Consider the following 17,052-nt stretch of genomic DNA (forward strand, 5'->3'; position numbering starts at 1 on the left):
TTTGTATACCAGCACTCTGTATAGAGTAAAAGAGTACTCTATAGAGTACTGCGCTTTACTGAAAATGCTGTGTTATTTTCTAATAACTGAACTGAATAGTGTATTTTTCCTCTGAATGCTATAGATGAGATGTACACAATGCTCTCAATTCTAATCATTTTTTTAAAAAATAAATTTATTTATTTATTTATTTTTGGCTGCTCTGGGTCTTCGTTGCTGTGCGCAGACTTCCTCTAGTTGCAGCGAACGGGGGCTACTCTTGGTTGTAGTGTGCGGGTTTCTCATTGCAGTGGCTTCTCTTACTGTGGAGCACGGCCTCTGGGTGTGTGCGCTTCAGTAGTTGCAGCACACAGGCTCAGTAGCTGTGGCTTGCAGGCTCTAGAGCACAGGGTCAGTAGTTGTGGCGCACGGGCTTAGTTGCTCCATGGCATGTGGGATCTTCCCAGACCAGGGATTGAATCCATGTCCCCTGCATTGGCAGGCGATTCTTAACCTCTGCACCACGAGGGAAATCCCAATTCTAATCATTTAAAAAAATCCCTTACTTTGGTTTTAGTTTCCTCTATAACCCAAGTTATTTAGAAGGTATACTATGTATATTTAACTTCCAAATTGGTTATTATTCGCTATTCTTCTACAGTTAATTACATGTTATTTTATATTGTTTTACATAGTTTTTCTACTTGTTTCTTTTTTTTTCTTTTTTTTCTTTTTTCCGGCTGTGCCGCACATCTTGTGGGATCTTAGTTCCCCTGCCAGGGATCAAACCCGGGCCCCAGCAGTGAAAGTGCCAAGTCCTAACCACTGGACTGCCAAAGAATTCCCTACTTACTTCATTCTTTGAATGATTTAGTGGGCTTTGTGTATTGCTAACAGTATAATATATATTTGTATTTAAATTTTTCTTGAGCATCTGAATGTATTTTATTTTTATTGGACAGAAAGCCCGCAAATATAAAATATGTGAATCTTATTAAACTGTTATTCAACTTATTTCTATATATATTGCATTATAGCCACTTCATATATCACTTACTGAGATAACTCTGTTAAAACTTTCACCTTATAATTGTCATTGTACCATAGACTTCTATTACATATTAATTTTTATTTCTAACTTTTGTTTCCTATATTTATTTAGCAAGATATCTTTTAAATAGGATACCTTGTTGTGGTATAAGGAATATGTGAAATTAATGCTCATTTTTTCTAGTTAAGTGATGGAAATAGAAATCACTTTAACCATATCTTTATTCTGGAAAACATTCATTTGTGTGTTCTTCTATGTGTTTCAAGTGTAGAGTAAGAAAGTATCAACATTTTTTTTAAAATTATTTATTTGTTTATTTATTTATTTATTTATTGGCTGTGTTGGGTCTTCATTTCTGTGCGAGGGCTTCCTCTAGTTGCGGCAAGCAGGGGCCACTCTTCATCGCGGTGCACGGGCCTCTCACTATCGTGGCCTCTCTTGTTGCGGAGCACAGGCTCCAGACACGCAGGCTCAGTAGTTGTGGCGCACGGGCTTAGTTGCTCCGCGGCATGTGGATCTTCCCAGACCAGGGCTCGAACCCGTGTCCCCTGCATTGGCAGGCAGATTCTCAACCACTGCGCCACCAGGGAAGCCCTCAACATTTTTTTGTAAGTATATTTTATTTTCCTTTAGAACAGCTTGGCAAAAACTACCTCAGTCCTTGTCATTCAACAAGTTTCACTGTGGAAGACCTGGGCAAGCTTATTGAATTAACATCTCCAGTTGTGAAGTCCAAGATCCAAGGTTAGGAAGATTATTGCAATGGAAAAGTAGTTCTAACCAACCAAATTCTAGTGGTGAAGAAAGCCAGGGAAAATTCTGAAATAATATCTTCTTGAAGAACGAAAGATGAGTCTAGGATAGTGATCCAGCTTTAAGACAAAATGTTACTTGTGATAGGTGGCAATACTCCAATAAGAGCATGTCACAGGACATCTGATCTACGTTGGGGAGTTGGGGTAGGGGATCTTTTCTTGAGGAAGTTGAAATTTGAAGAACAAGACCCATTTAACTGGCAGCTTTGTTTGCAGCATCACAATGCCAGAATTAAGTAGACTTTTTCTTGAAAGTACATAAAATATGTTGAGCTAGATATAACAACAAAAACAATAAAATAAATATGACAGATGTTGAAAGAAGGTTGTGGAATCCCCTTATAGCAGAAATAAAGCAGAATCTGAAAGAACCTGCTTGTGAAGTGATGTAGCAAGGAACTGGGGAAATGTCAGAAGAGGATTGAATCTGAGGATTTAACATCTACAAAACTGGAAAAGATGTGCTCAGTGGGCCTTTGAAAGGGGCAGAGAACCTTGAAGGAAGTGGAATCAAAAAAGGCCAAGTGGCAAAGAAGCTTGACTCTGTCCTGGAGCTCTGGGTGACTCCTGTTAGAGACATTGTCGTGGAGTCTTAATTTAAATACCAACATGTGGAATGTATCCTCAAGGTGGTGAAATTACTGTGAGATTATTCTAATCACTAAAACAACAGCTGCAAACAACACACACACACACACACACACACACACACACACACACACACACACACGGCAATTGGCAGGAGGAATTTAAAAACCATCTGTAGGAATTTTGTCAAAATAAAGGGCACGTTAGATTCCACATGAGGGGAATCAGCAATAGAAAGGAGATAAAAATTAAGAATACCCGTGGTGTGAGTGACTAGAACAATTTGAAAGGCACTATAAAGTAAATATGTTGAAAGGATTAGATGGATAAAATAAGGATTAGAAAAAATGGAAACTATAAGAAGAACAGCCATATTTTAAAAAGAATGAAATAAAACTTCTAGAAATAAAATTATAGCCCTTGATATAAAAAACCCCAATGAATGTTAAATAGCAGATAAGGCACATTTAAAGAGAGATTTAGTGAACTGAAAGATAGATCTGAGAATATTATCCACAATGCAGCACAGAAATGGAAAAATGAAATATGAGAGGTAAAAGTTATAAAGAAGAGATTGGGAACATATCTAAGAATCAATCTGCGAAGATGTACAAAGCTATTATAGAGAAAACTTTAAAATTTTTCACAGTACAGACGCAAGAGCGAGGGGATATGGGGATATATGTACACGTATAGCTGATTCACTTTGTTATACAGCAGAAACTAACACAATCATGTAAAGCAATTATACTCCGATAAAGATGTTTAAAAAATTTTTTTTTACAAAGTACATAAAAGAAGGCCTGTATTAATAAAGAGATATCTCACTTCATGGATGAAAGACTCAGTATCTTAAAGATGTCACATCTTCTCACATGCAAATAAACATCTAAATGTGTTTTTTTCCACAGAGCTTTAACAGAGTGATCTTAAATTTAGAGAGATGATTTAGAATTTAGAATTTCTGATAACAGACAGACATGACATTTTTAGAGCAGAATAAGGTGGGAGGTAAGTAGAAAAAAATTGCTGGACTAGGTACCCAAATATGTTATAAAGCTATGGTAATGAGAACAGTGTGATATAGGCAAAAGAATGGACTTAGAGGGAAACAACAGAATAAAGATTCCAGAAGCAAATCCTTTATGGGAACTTGACATATACAAGTCACAGTTTATAAAACAGTAAACAAATGATTGACTAGTCTGGGCATTGGAAAATTTCTTTAAGACCCAGATATTAACTATTTTAGGTATTGGGTGTCATATAGTCCCTGTCACAACTACTCAGCTCTGCTGTTGTAGCACAAAAGGAACCAAATATATTGTATAACAGGGTGAGGGGGGCTGTGTTTAGTACAGCTTTATTTACAAAACTAGGCAGCTGGCCCATAAGCCACAGTTTGCCAGTCTCTGGTCTGTTTAATAAACTGCTTTCAGATATCTGACAATTTGATTTGGAAAATTACGAGATTAGATCCCCACCTTATCCTCCTGCACATAGGACAAATCCCACATGGTCTAGTGCTTTAAATACAAAACAAACAAACAAACAAAATAACCCTTTGCTTAGAGAAAAATACAGGGGAGTGTCATAGTAGGATAAGGTTTTTTTGAACAAGAAACAATCACAAAAATTAAAATGTAAAATATTGATAAATTCGGCATTATATTTTTAAAGTTTCTATATGTCTAAATATATTACATGAGCTAAGTTTTAAAATAGGCTGCAGTTTGGAAAATGAAATTAGCAACATATAAAATACGACTGAAGGATTCCCTGGCGGTCCAGTGGTTAAGACTCTGCGCTTCCAATGCAGGGGGCTTGGGTTCGATCCCTGGCCTGGGAACTAAGATCCAGCATGCCGCTCGGCGCGGCCAAAAAACAACAACCAAAATCCAGCCCAGGATTAATTAAAAGAATGCTTATAGAACTTACAGATCAATAAGAAAAACTAGCCAAAATAAAAATAAAATGGGCAAACAACATCTAGAGTCAATTTAGGAAGAGGAAATTCAAATGATGGATACATATGAAAATTTGCTTAATCTCTAGTAATCAGGTAAATATAACATCTTCTTTAGCCATTCATCTGTCAGTGGACACTAAGGTTGCTTCCATGTCTTGGTTATCATAAACAATGCCATTTGTAGCAAAATGGATGGACCAAGAGATTATCATACTAAGTGAAGTGAGTCAGAAAGAGAAAGACAAATACCATATGATATCACTTATATGTGGAATCTAAAATATGAAACAAATGAACTTAATCTATGAAACAGAAACAGACTCACAGATATAGGGAACAGACTTGTGGTTGCCAAGGGGGAGGTGGGATGGAGGAGGGATGGATTGGGAGTTTGGGATTAGCAGATGCAAACTATTATATATAGAATGGATAAACAAGGTCCTACTCTATAGCACAGGGAACTATATTTAACATCCTGTAATAATAATGGAAAAGAATATGAATATATATATTATATATATATATCTGAATCACTTTGCTATACACCAGAAACTAATACAACATTGTAAATCAAGTAAACTTCAATAAAATACATTTAAAAAAATATTGCTTCCAAAATATATAAACAGCTCATGCAGCTCAATATCAAAAAAACAAACAACCCAATCCAGAAATGGGCAGAAGACCTAAATAAACATTTCTCCAAAGAAGACATACAGATGGCCAAGAGGCCCATGAGAAGCTGCTCGACATCACTAATTATTAGAGAAATGCAAATCAAAACTACAGTGAGGTATCACCTCACACCGGTTAGAATGGGCATGATCAGAAAATCTACAAACAAATGCTGGAGAGGGTGTGGAGAAAAGGGACCCCTCTTGCATTGTTGGTGGGAATGTAAATTGATACAGCCACTATGGAGAACAGTATGGAGGTTCCTTAAAAAACTAACAATATAATTACCATATGACCCAGCAATCCCACTACTGGGCATGTACCCAGAGAAAACCATAATTCAAAAAGACACATGCACCCCAGTGTTCATTGCAGCACTACTTAACAATAGCCAGGTCATGGAAGCAACCTAAATGCCCATCGGCAGATGAATGGATAAAGAAGATGTGGTACATATATACAATGGAATATTACTCAGCCATAAAAAGGAATGAAATTGGGTCATCTGTAGAGACGTGGATGGACCTAGAGACTGTCATACAGAGTGAAGTAAGTCAGAAAGAGAAAAACAAATATCGTATATTAACGCATATAGGTGGCATCTAGAAAAATGGTACAGATGGACCGGTTTGCGAGGCAGAAATAGAGACACAGATGCAGAGAACAAACGTATGGACACCAAGCGGGGAAAGTGGGGAGGGGCGGATGAATTGGGAGATTGGGATTGACATATATACACCAACATGTATAAAATATGTAACCAATAAGAACCTGCTGTATAGCACAGGGAAATCCACTTAGCTGTATAGTAGAAACTAATACAACATTGTAAAACAACTATACCCCAATTAAAAAAATTTTTTTTTTAAATTCACAATCTTAAAAGTTATTGTGTGTTCTGGCTTGAGAAGCAGTATACCTGAAACTAACATAATATTGTATATCAACCATACTTCAATTAAAAAATAGTTTCAGTTACAATATTTCTGTAAACAAAGTCAGTATTATAATCTTCATATAATACTAAGCTAGTATAATATCTGCTCGTCAAACTGTAGAGAGTAGTGGAAGTAAATCACACTTAAGTTAGAAAGTGTTGAAGCTACCAGACATTTTCTTTCTCTTATTTAGCACAGGCCAAAACACTTTATCAACGCTTGCTTTGGGTATCCATATGAAGCTCCATGTGGGCAAGCAAATGGAAAGGGGGTTTGTACAATACCTATTTAAACCAAAGGACCTGGTTTCAGCATTGGAAGCCCAGAGTTGTAGTTACTGGGAAAATGTAGAGGGGGGAATCATATTGCTGCTTTAAGTGTCTACAGCCATGTTGGAAAGCAATTTGCCAATATTTAATAATGCTGAAGTTATGTGTACACTAATATCCATCAACTTCCAGTATATATTCAGGAGAAACTCTTACACATATGCATATGGAGACATTTAAGGACTTTCTTGTGACATTTTTTATAGTTGCAAAAAGAAAGGCAAGCAAAAAAGAAATATTCCTCAGTGGAGGAAAGATGAATACTTTCAGTGTTAATGAGTACATTATTTTCACATACATATTTTATGTATATCAAAACTATAACATTGACTGAAACCTTCTTGCAGAATTATAAGTATAATAATATTACTTTTTCATAACAATGGAAAATGCAAAAAACAATGCAGTATATTGCTGTTTTAGTCAGACAGAGAGAAAGAGGGAGAAAATAAATGGATTATAAATACATAAGGAGTTGCGGACTCGGCTGGAAAGGAAAACCACAAATTTCCAGAGTCTGGATGCCTCTTGAGAAAGAGAGGAATGAAATTGGAAAGAAATTCCATGGGAACATTGTATTTATAATATTTTATTTTCTTAGAAGTGACATTAAGCAGTTTTGACAATGATACCTTTATTATATATGGGTGGTGGGTACAACTGACATCACATCTTATTTATGTAGTTTTCTCCATGCTTAAATAATAATTTTTGAAAAGGAGAAGAAGAAAAACAATGTGTTTGTCTTTTTCTATATGTAAATAGATGTATATATACACATATCCATACTCATAAATAGAGTGAGGAAGAGTGGTAGAGGTTTGATTATTCAAGGCAAAAGTGTGCAAAGAAAGTAAAAAAATTGAGAAATTTCAGGGCTGCAGGTACAAGATAAGGTTTGAAATATTTGTAGGTAATAGATCATGCAGAGCATTGTTAGGCAACATAGAATTTCATTGAAGGTTTTTAAATTGAGGTGGGAGAGAAGTTGGTTTTAATAAATTCTGTTTTAAAGGATCTTGGAGAATGCAGCAAAGAAAATGTACTGAGAAGTACACCCGAACATTGCAGATTAGCTACTTAGAGATCTATTTCAGTGGTTTCAAGAAGAAACAATGGCAGCGTGTAGTAGTCGAGGGTGTAATATCAATAGAACTTGGTGATAAATTGGGTGAAAGAAATGAAAGTATCAAAATGATTCAGAGTATTTAGCCTACACTGTGCCATCCCATTAGGCAAAGGATATAGGAAAAAGTGAAGATCATAATTTCAGTTTGAATATGTTTAGTTAGGTATGAACTTGAGACATGTAAGTGGAGATGTCAGGTCATCCCAGAGCTTAGTAGTACAGTTTTGGTTGGAGTTTGAGAATTTTGCGTATTTTGGTAATTGAAGTTATGGGCCAGTATTGTACAGCCTAGGAGAGCATAGAGTCAGAGGAAAAATGGCCCTGATCTTTAACCTTGAAGAACTTCAGTTTCGAATGTCAACATGAAGAAGAGGTGCATGAGAATAAGACTGAGAAGTTGTCAGGGAGTTAGGGAGAAAAGCAGGATATAGATATGTCAGTAGTATAAAAAGAAGTAAAAGGAAGACAGTGCTTCCAGGAAAAAGTAGTCAAATAGGATTGAAAGCTAGTGGGAGGTGAGATAGGATGAAGACTAAAAAATACCTACTGGACTCAGTGACATGGTTACCAGAGAACTATTCTAGTGTCATAACAGAGGCAGATAACTGGTTTGTCTGAAAATTCGGTGAAGTATGGATAAATGAAGGTTATGAGTATAAACATTTTTGAAATTGGTTCATCTTTTTGGAGAGAGGGATGGTTATATCTGGAAAGGGCTGCTGGATCAAAATTTGATATAGTATATTTAACGGGAAGTTAAATTGAAAGGAAGAAAGATGTTGAATATTCCAGGCAGAAAGGCAAACATTCTGAAGTTAGAATGGGAATTCTACACATGGGTAGAGGAATCAGACTCAGATACAAGGAAGGACAGTTTATCTTCTGTAAAAGGAGGGAGGGGAGGCAGATTTGTTGGATAGTATATTCCTCAGAAGGAAGCTGAAGAATTCTGACTTTTCTCTTAAGGAAAAGTACACACATCTGTAGGACTAGGGGTTGGGACTGAGGGTCAGAGTGTTTGAGGAGTGAGAGAGCAAGGTATAAAAGTGTTACTGCAGAGAGTGAGAGAGCAGAAAGAACCAGAGTTCTTTCTTGCAGTTTTGCCGGCCCGTTTGAGATCATGTTCATGAATTTATGGCTGTAAGGATGTGCAATGACAAGTGAAATTCTCTAGCTGCCTTTGGCTCTTCAGATATAGGCATAGAGAAAGCATGCGGCTGCAGATATGCTGGGGGGATGGGGTGCTTTTGCTCCCCTGGTGCAATAACGATTCAAGGTGTTTCTGCATTGGGGCAGAATGGCCTGGAATCTAAGTTATATACAGAGAAAGGACAGGAGAGGACTGACAGAATCTTTTACAACTGGTGCCTTCCTTTTCTGGGGGAAGATAAAAAACAAAATTGCCAGATCACATTTTTAAGCAAATTTTCCTGTAGTTCACGGATAATAAAATTTCTGAGCCCTTATTTGCTCCATATATTTTTTTCCCACATGGTGTGAACCATAATTTAATGAATTTTCATGGAGTCAGCACTCATGTATCCACATCCAGACAATTAGAGCATTTCCAGTGCTCAGAAGAGCACAGTGTACACATCACAAGTTATAGCCTCGTTATTCTCCCCTAGAGATGATCATTATCCTGAGCTTTACGATAATCATTTTGTTGTTTTTCTTCATATTACTACCCATATATGTATCCCTATAAATTATAGGTTGGTTTTTTCTGTGTTTTAAATTCTATTATATGGAATTATACACTGTGCATACTTTGGTGCTTTTTGAGCTTCATTCATGCTTTGCAAGTGGCTATACCTTGATTATTTTCATTGCTATATAGTATTCCATTGTGTGAATATTGTATAATTTATCTATTTGCTGTTTATGGACATTAAGATTGCACATATTTTGGAGCTACTGTGAACAATACATGTAATCTAATACACATGTGCTTGAGTTCTTCTAGGAGAAGTTGCTTGGTGATAAGGTATTGTAGTCTTCTGATTTCTAAGCCCTTATGTATAGAAGAAGAGTGAGAGCAAGGGGTAACTGTAAGAAACAGGACATACCTAATGAACTTTTCTAAATCTGCTGGTTCCTTAGTACAATGCAGACAATGCAAGTTTATTATATCAGTAATGAACCAATACCTGTTATTTAGGAAAAAATCTTGGTGAGTTAAATAATTTTTCACTGTAAGGGGTAATAAAAAATATTCTGGGCATCAACAAATAACACTTTTGCATGAATTGACTTTTCTCACTAAGACCCACTAGTTACAGTTTATCTGTTCATCTTAGTGACTTTGAGTTCTGTTTCCTCAATCTGGAGACCTCATTCATTGTAAAACATACCAGCAATTTAATAGCAGCTCTTCAAGAAATAAAAAGAAAAAATATCAACACACTAAATATATACATATACTGTAAGAAATATTCCAGTCCCAGAAACATCAAGGTGAGAAATATGTAAATATTGAAAAAAAGGAACTGTGGTGGGTAGAGAAACAGTAACCGAGCTATTTCCTGTGAGCAATCAGGTGATAACAGAGTTCTCTGTGGTTTGGGTGTGTGTGGGATATGGACTTCTCCCATTCTGTGGAAAAGGAAATTGAGGCTCAGAGGAGTTCAGTAATTTCCCTATTTAACAAATTGCGAAAACAGCCTGGAAACATATGTCTCCATGATTTCCAATTCCAGGCTTGATTTGGTAAACTGTACTGCCTTTATGAGTCAAAAAGTATCACCACTTAATTCCACCAGAGGCATTGAATTTGGCCTACTTAATAAGTTTAGAAAAATAAACTTCTTCATTATTTCTTTAGTGCTAACCATAGAAATGGCATCACTATTCCTTGGGTGTGAAATCAATCCCAGCTTCTCTTTGAGAATGTTTTTCAGTCTTTATTCTCTAACAATTTAGCAAGCAAGGAAAATCCTTAATAACTTGGTCTACACAGGGAATGTAGACATTTCTTATTTTTTTCAACCTAATTGGAAGTGAATAAAAGTTACAAAGCTTTTTGTAAATCCATGTATTTTCTTTTAACTTTGAACAGAATTTACATTTAAGTACTTTTCTGCTTATCTGCAAAAAGACCACAGAACTTTTCTGCCTATAGGTAACTGCAGGTAGATTCGATGATCTGATGGGGAACTACTGAGATTTCTCTTAGTTTATTCATGGTTATTCTGTATGTGGCTTCTAAAGTGTTCTCAGCCATTTTTTCTCTTAAGGAAAGTCATGGACCACTTCAACTAAAAATATGCAGACACAGAGTGCGTATTTTCTTTTGCTAATCCCAATTCTGAATGCATTGCTTTCCCTTGCCCTGGCAACTTGTATTGCTACAAATGTGCTATTTCTCTGTTTTTGCTGCTCTCTGAACTCAGATTGTTACAGTGCTAGTCATAGAGTAATTCCTTAATAGACTGTTGCTTAGAGGCATTATCATAGACTGGTGATAAAAGAATATGCCACGGAATAGACTGGGATGCAGTCCAATATTTTCATAGTTGGTTATGTGTTCTATCCCCTCCTAACGTCTACTTCTTCATCTCTGAGGTTGAAATAATTAATGAAATTATTACCTGTAATGAGAATTAAATGAGATCATGTGGGAAACCTTTAACAAATGCTAGCTACTTCTCAACATATTTCATTCTAATGAAAAACCTTTTCCCTGGTCTTTAGCTTCATCGCCTGCTGCACCTGTTAACTGACTTGTACACGAGTGTTTTACTTTCTCCTTAGAAAGGTAGAGTTTTATATTAATAATTGGGGTTTCTCTTTCCTCTTCCCTCCCTCCCTCCTCTCTCTCTCTCTTTCTGTCTATTCCTCCCTCTCTCTCTCCCTTTCTTCCTTCCTTCCTTTCTTCCTTCCTCCCTCCCTCCCTCCTTCCCTCCCTTCCTTCCTTCCTACTTTCCTTCCTTCCTTCCTTCTTCCTTTTCCTTTCCTTCATAGGGAAACCAGGAGAAAGAAAAAGGATTAGGAAAATCTGGCAAATTCCAGATAGTCAAGGAAAGGATTTCACTTGGAAAATGAATATTATCTTCATCTCTAGTATCATACAAACAAAAATGAGTTATAATATCCAAATGAATTATTCAATCCTTGGGAATTTAAATATCTACAGAGTCAATTCACACTCGAAAATAGATTATGGTATACTTGGATTCTTCTAGGCATAGTCTAAGTTTGTTTGGAAGTAGGTGGTAGTTAGGAGCTTGGTGTAACATATAGAAGATTTTAAAGATTTTACATGACAGTTGGTTTCTAGCTGGGTGCTCAGGAAACCCTTGCCCTAGTCAAGGCAGAAGCCACCTCCATAGGCTATGACCTTCTACTCTTTTTGTTCATTGATGACCCCAGTTTTATTCGTAATTCTCTGTTGAAAACAGCTGGAAGCTTTTCACCCTATCCAATATTATTCCCCTGAGTTTTTCTTTTCTTTTTTTCTTTTCTTTTTCCCTCCTTCCTTCCTTCCATCCACAGAGGAATTGAATTATGTAAGGAAAGAGGATTCTTTCATTGTGAAGTGGTCCTTGGGTTCTTAGGAGCCACATAATAGGTACTTGACCTTGCTAATTCGTTTCAATTACTTAAACTAATAAGAGACCTAGAGAAAGTTGTTTGCTAGCCTTCAACTTCTTCAATGTCAAAACCATAGGCTTTATAAGATGATCTTTGATGCCTTTTGTAGCATACCAAAGGACGACATCTACAGATGGAGAGTCTCCCAACCCTGCATTTGTTGCTGAACATGGGTGTTGGGCATAGCGTTTAGCTACTTCCCATGTTCTTTAAAGAGGAAGTAAAACCACGCAACTAAGGTGATTGTTTATCCATATAGCTTTTTGAGCTACACACGTATCTTGAATGAATGATGATTTTTAAATGGCAGTTTAAGGACCTAAGTGATATGTGCTAAAAATGTAAATCATGAATTTTTCACCAAGTAAACTTGTAAGAGTAAAATATTCTAAAAACCTATATAACATTAAAATGAACAAGGAATCGGAAAGGGCAAACCACACATTTATAAATGCTGATTTATTCTTCTCGTGAGCATAGTCAGGGTGAATTTTTGAATCAAATATAAACCACACGGAGCCTCTTCCAGTGCTCTAGGATTCCAGAAAGTGGATTGCTCACACACAATCAATTAAAGAAGTTTTTTTCTTGACTATGTAAACAAAAATTATCATAATAATGTAATCGGATAGGTTAGGGGGTCCCTGGAGAAAGAGAAGCAGGAATGGCTTTCTTGACATAAGGGAAGCCATTTTGTGATCTACGCCTGGCCATAATGCTTGCCCTTGAACAGGTCTCAATAATTAATGATCTTAAGGGAACAAAGGAATGCAGGAACAGAGAAAGGGCAGTCAAACAATAGTGTATTGATAAAGCAGAACCCTAGTTCCTCCTCAAGGGATATACATAATAATATATCTTTGAGTTCTTCAGTAACTAAGGCTCCCACCCAGGTGGAGAATGGAATGATGATGTTGACCCTCCTGACTTAAATCAACTAAAGCTTGGACTCTGTTGACCTTTGCCCAAATTCTATGCTGAATTCTCCTCTGGTCAAGCCCCTTCATGAATATTCATGTACCCTTAGCTTAAAACTTCCCCAATTTTGCTGTTAAGGGGAGACACTGCTTTGGGAAATGTCCCTGTTGTTCTTACTTGGGGCAAGTAGTAATAAATCCTTCCTTCCTTCCAATCTTTGGCTTGGTTGTGTCTTTTGGCTAGACACGCACGAAGAGGCAAACCCAGTTTTCAGGTAACAATAATACCAAATATTCATTTTTTTTATTTATAAAGCTTACAATATTAGTGCAATATGTAAATTTTCTTTAAAATAACAATCCAGTGTAAATATCTTATTTTTAAATAATTAGATGTTCACAGTTATTTAGTGACTCACTTAAAATCACATAGCCAGTTGGTGCCAGATGTCAGAAGCCATGATAGCTTTCTTGAAAAATACTCTTTCCATACTAAATGCTCCCCCTTGACCCTTGGGTATGGACCTTTAGGTCATCCTTTTTTTGTTGTTGTTTTCCTTCTAATGTTCCTTCTCCCTGGTGCTCCAAAGTGCCTACTGTTTGGATGCGGACTGAAGCCGGTATTTACTGGGGACATAGTCCAAGGATCCTGACTTGGAGATCATTATGCTAGCTAGCTATGCTTTGTTAAAGAAACATTTTTTCATCATACTTGGTAAAGTCAGTAAGGATAAAGGACTCCTGCAATGAGGGTTTTGCAGTAGGGTGGAGAGATCGGGCTCAACTCCACATACAACAAGGGCTAGTGAGGATTTATAGCGGGGGTGGGGTGGGGGGAGCCATCAGTGGATGGAAAATTACTAAGAGGAAACATTGGGGTAAGGGAGATTCTGGCCAAACAGACTTGGCAGGATTCTTGCTGAAGGAAGGCCAGGGTGATAATACATCAAGGGTGGGGGATGAGGAATTTGATCAGGTGTCCAGAGTGAGGGTGGGGGACTTCTGCTAAATGAAGCAGCAGGATTCTTGCTAAAAGTGGACTAAGCAGGTAAAAGACAGAACTGAAGATCAGGGTCTAGTGGAGGAGAGAGCTCCAAGGAGCCTGACTCAGGTTAAGTCAATGGCAGAGTCTTGATGCCAGCTTCTTTGGCCCAGTTGGAACAAAAGGAACCTTCTGTTCCTCGCTGCACTCCCAATGTGGTTGTCCTTTGTCTCCACGGGAGGAAAGATGTCAAGCCAAGGGCCAAATGTTAATCTCACTTTAAACAAGCAATTTAAGATGTTCTGAGGAAAAAAAAAAAAAAAGTCACTGCTTCTTTCAGTTGTTAGTGAACCAGTAACCTTTTTTCCTTGGACAACATTTTAAAGAAGCCCAGGGCCAGGGAACGGCTCATTTGCCATAGGTTGGCCACAAGAACTGAAATATCCAGAAAGACCTTGAGTGTGTAGGTGAAGCTTAAGCTGTTCATCTTCCACCTGACATTGGTTTTAAAGTGCATTGGATACTTATGCAAGGGAAATTGATTCTTTGTTTACTTTTATTCATTTTTGCAAAAGATTAAAGGGAGACAAGTTGTCTGCTCTCCTTATATTTCAAGTTGCATGTATGGAATTGTAATTGTAATTCAGTTGTATTTAGTTACAGAGCCCGGTAAATTTTTTTTGTTGTTGGTTTTTCTTTAGAACCTTATATCAACATTGCTCTGTGCTCTAGGAGGGAGGTTCCCCCTCTCTCCTGTGTTGTCCAGGCTGGCTCAAGCTGTCACCAACTCTCCCTGAGAATCACAGCTGAGTGGGAGTCCCAGTTTGTTATGCCCAAGTAATGATACCTGCTTGAGTGAAACTCAGATGGTCTGGGATTAGGTGTGGAGACTGTCTGCTACTCAAAACATTCTCACTGATACTGACACTATGTCATTAGAAAATAAATGCGTCTTTACTTTTCGTTATTTATTTGTGAATTTAGAGCCTTCCTGCCACTTACCAATTTACAGTGTTAGGGAAAGTTTTCCTTTTATTTGTCTCAAAACTGATCAGTGTCAAACCTGACCATTCATTCTAAAGTCTTAATTTTTAATCCTAGAAGATCTAGAAACTTTTGTGCTTTGAGGGAACTTGGTGGCAGGTTCCATTAAAGACTGATACATTTTTTGCAAATTAGATGTAGGGTAAATGTTAGTATTATAACTAACAGGTGCAGAGACTTATTTATCCAGTTTGGGTCTGTGCCTACAATAATGCTTTTTTTTTTTAAAATTTATTTATTGTTTTGGTTGTGTTGGGTCTTCGTTTCTGCGCGAGGGCTTTCTCTAGTTGTGGCAAGTGGGGGCCACTCTTCATCGCGGTGCGTGGGCCTCTCACTATCGCGGCCTCTCTTGTTGCGGAGCACAGGCTCCAGACGCGCAGGCTCAGTAGTTGTGGCTCACGGGCCCAGTTGCTCCGCGGCATGTGGGATCTTCCCAGACCAGGGCTCGAACCCATATCCCCTGCATTGGCAGGCAGATTCTCAACCACTGCACAAGGGAAGCCCCAATAATGCTTTTTAATGACACAAATTATAATAATTTTATTTGAATACATTAAATTTCACACGTGAACAATTCAGTCATGAATTTATTTGTTCATTTATTCAAGAAATATTAATGAATACCTTATAAATGACAAGCACTGTACTGATGAGCAAACATAAAAATAAAACAAAAACAACCAATAAAAAATCAGACACAACCCACAAATTGCTTATGATCCTAGTTCATTTTTTGTTATCATCTTTGGTGAGAAATAAGATAAACTGTATCAACTTAAATTGTTCGTTTCAGTTGGTTTCAATAGTTATAAAAACCTATGAAGCCACAACCACAGATAAGATACAGACCATTTCCATCATGCCCTAAAGACTTCCTGTGCACCTTTGCAATGCTCCCAATCTCTGCTGTCATTCACAGGCAGGTATTGATCTACACAAGATTAATTTGCATTTTATAGAAATGGAATCATACAATATATACTCTTTTGTGTCTAGCTTCTTTCCCTAAGCATGATAATTTAGGGGTTCAGTTGTGTTGTTCCATGTATCAGTAGATGTTTCTTTTTATTGACGTGTAGTGTTCCAGCATATGGTCCCCCCACCTTTGTTTATATATTTCTCTGTTGATGGACACGTGGATAGTTTCCAGTTTTTGACTTTTATGAACAAAGTTGTTTGAACATTTCTATACAAGTCTTTAGGTTAATATATGTTTTCACTGCTCTTGGGTAAGTACCTAGGGATGGAATAGATGAGTCATATGTTAGGTACATACTTAACTTTTTCAGAAATTGCCAAACCATTTTTTAAAGTGGTTGTACAATTCCACTTTACTACCAGAAGCAAGTATGAATTCTAGTTGCTCTATGTCTTCACCAGGGTGTCGTTTTTTTAAATTTTAGCACTTCTCTTAGGTATGTAGTGATATTTACGGTGGTTTACATGTGCATTTCCCTAAAGACTAATGATGAGCATATTTACATGTTATTTGAGTACTTTTTAATCTACCTTCTCTCGTGAAATATCTGTCCAAATATCCATTTAAAAAGTTATGTTCTTTATGTAATGATTATATTATAAATGTCTTTATGATATTATACTATGTCCTAAAACTGGGTTACAAATATTTCCTCCTATGTTTTCTTAAAAGAGTTTTATAATTTTAGTTTTTACATTTCGGTCCATGATCCATTTCAAGCACATTTTTCTATATGATGTGAAGTAGTGTTGTTTATGCTGTGTAGATAACCAGTTGTTCCAGTACAAGTCTTTTTTTTAAAATTTATTTTATTGAAGTATAGTTGATTTACAATGTTGTGTTAGTTTCTGCTGTACAGCAAAGTGATTCAGTTATACATATATATATTCTTTTTCATAATGGTTTATTACAGGTAATTGAATCTAGTTCCCTGTGCTATACAATAGGACCTTCTTATTCCAGTACAAGTCTTGAAATTATGTTGCGTAGGTGTTCCAACTTTGTCTTTCTTTTAAAAAATTGCCTTGGGTATTCTACATTTTATGGATTTCCCTATATATTTT

Source organism: Balaenoptera physalus, assembly GCF_965194825.1.
Source record: "Balaenoptera physalus genome assembly, chromosome: 14".
NCBI classification, from domain to species: Eukaryota; Metazoa; Chordata; class Mammalia; order Artiodactyla; family Balaenopteridae; genus Balaenoptera; species Balaenoptera physalus.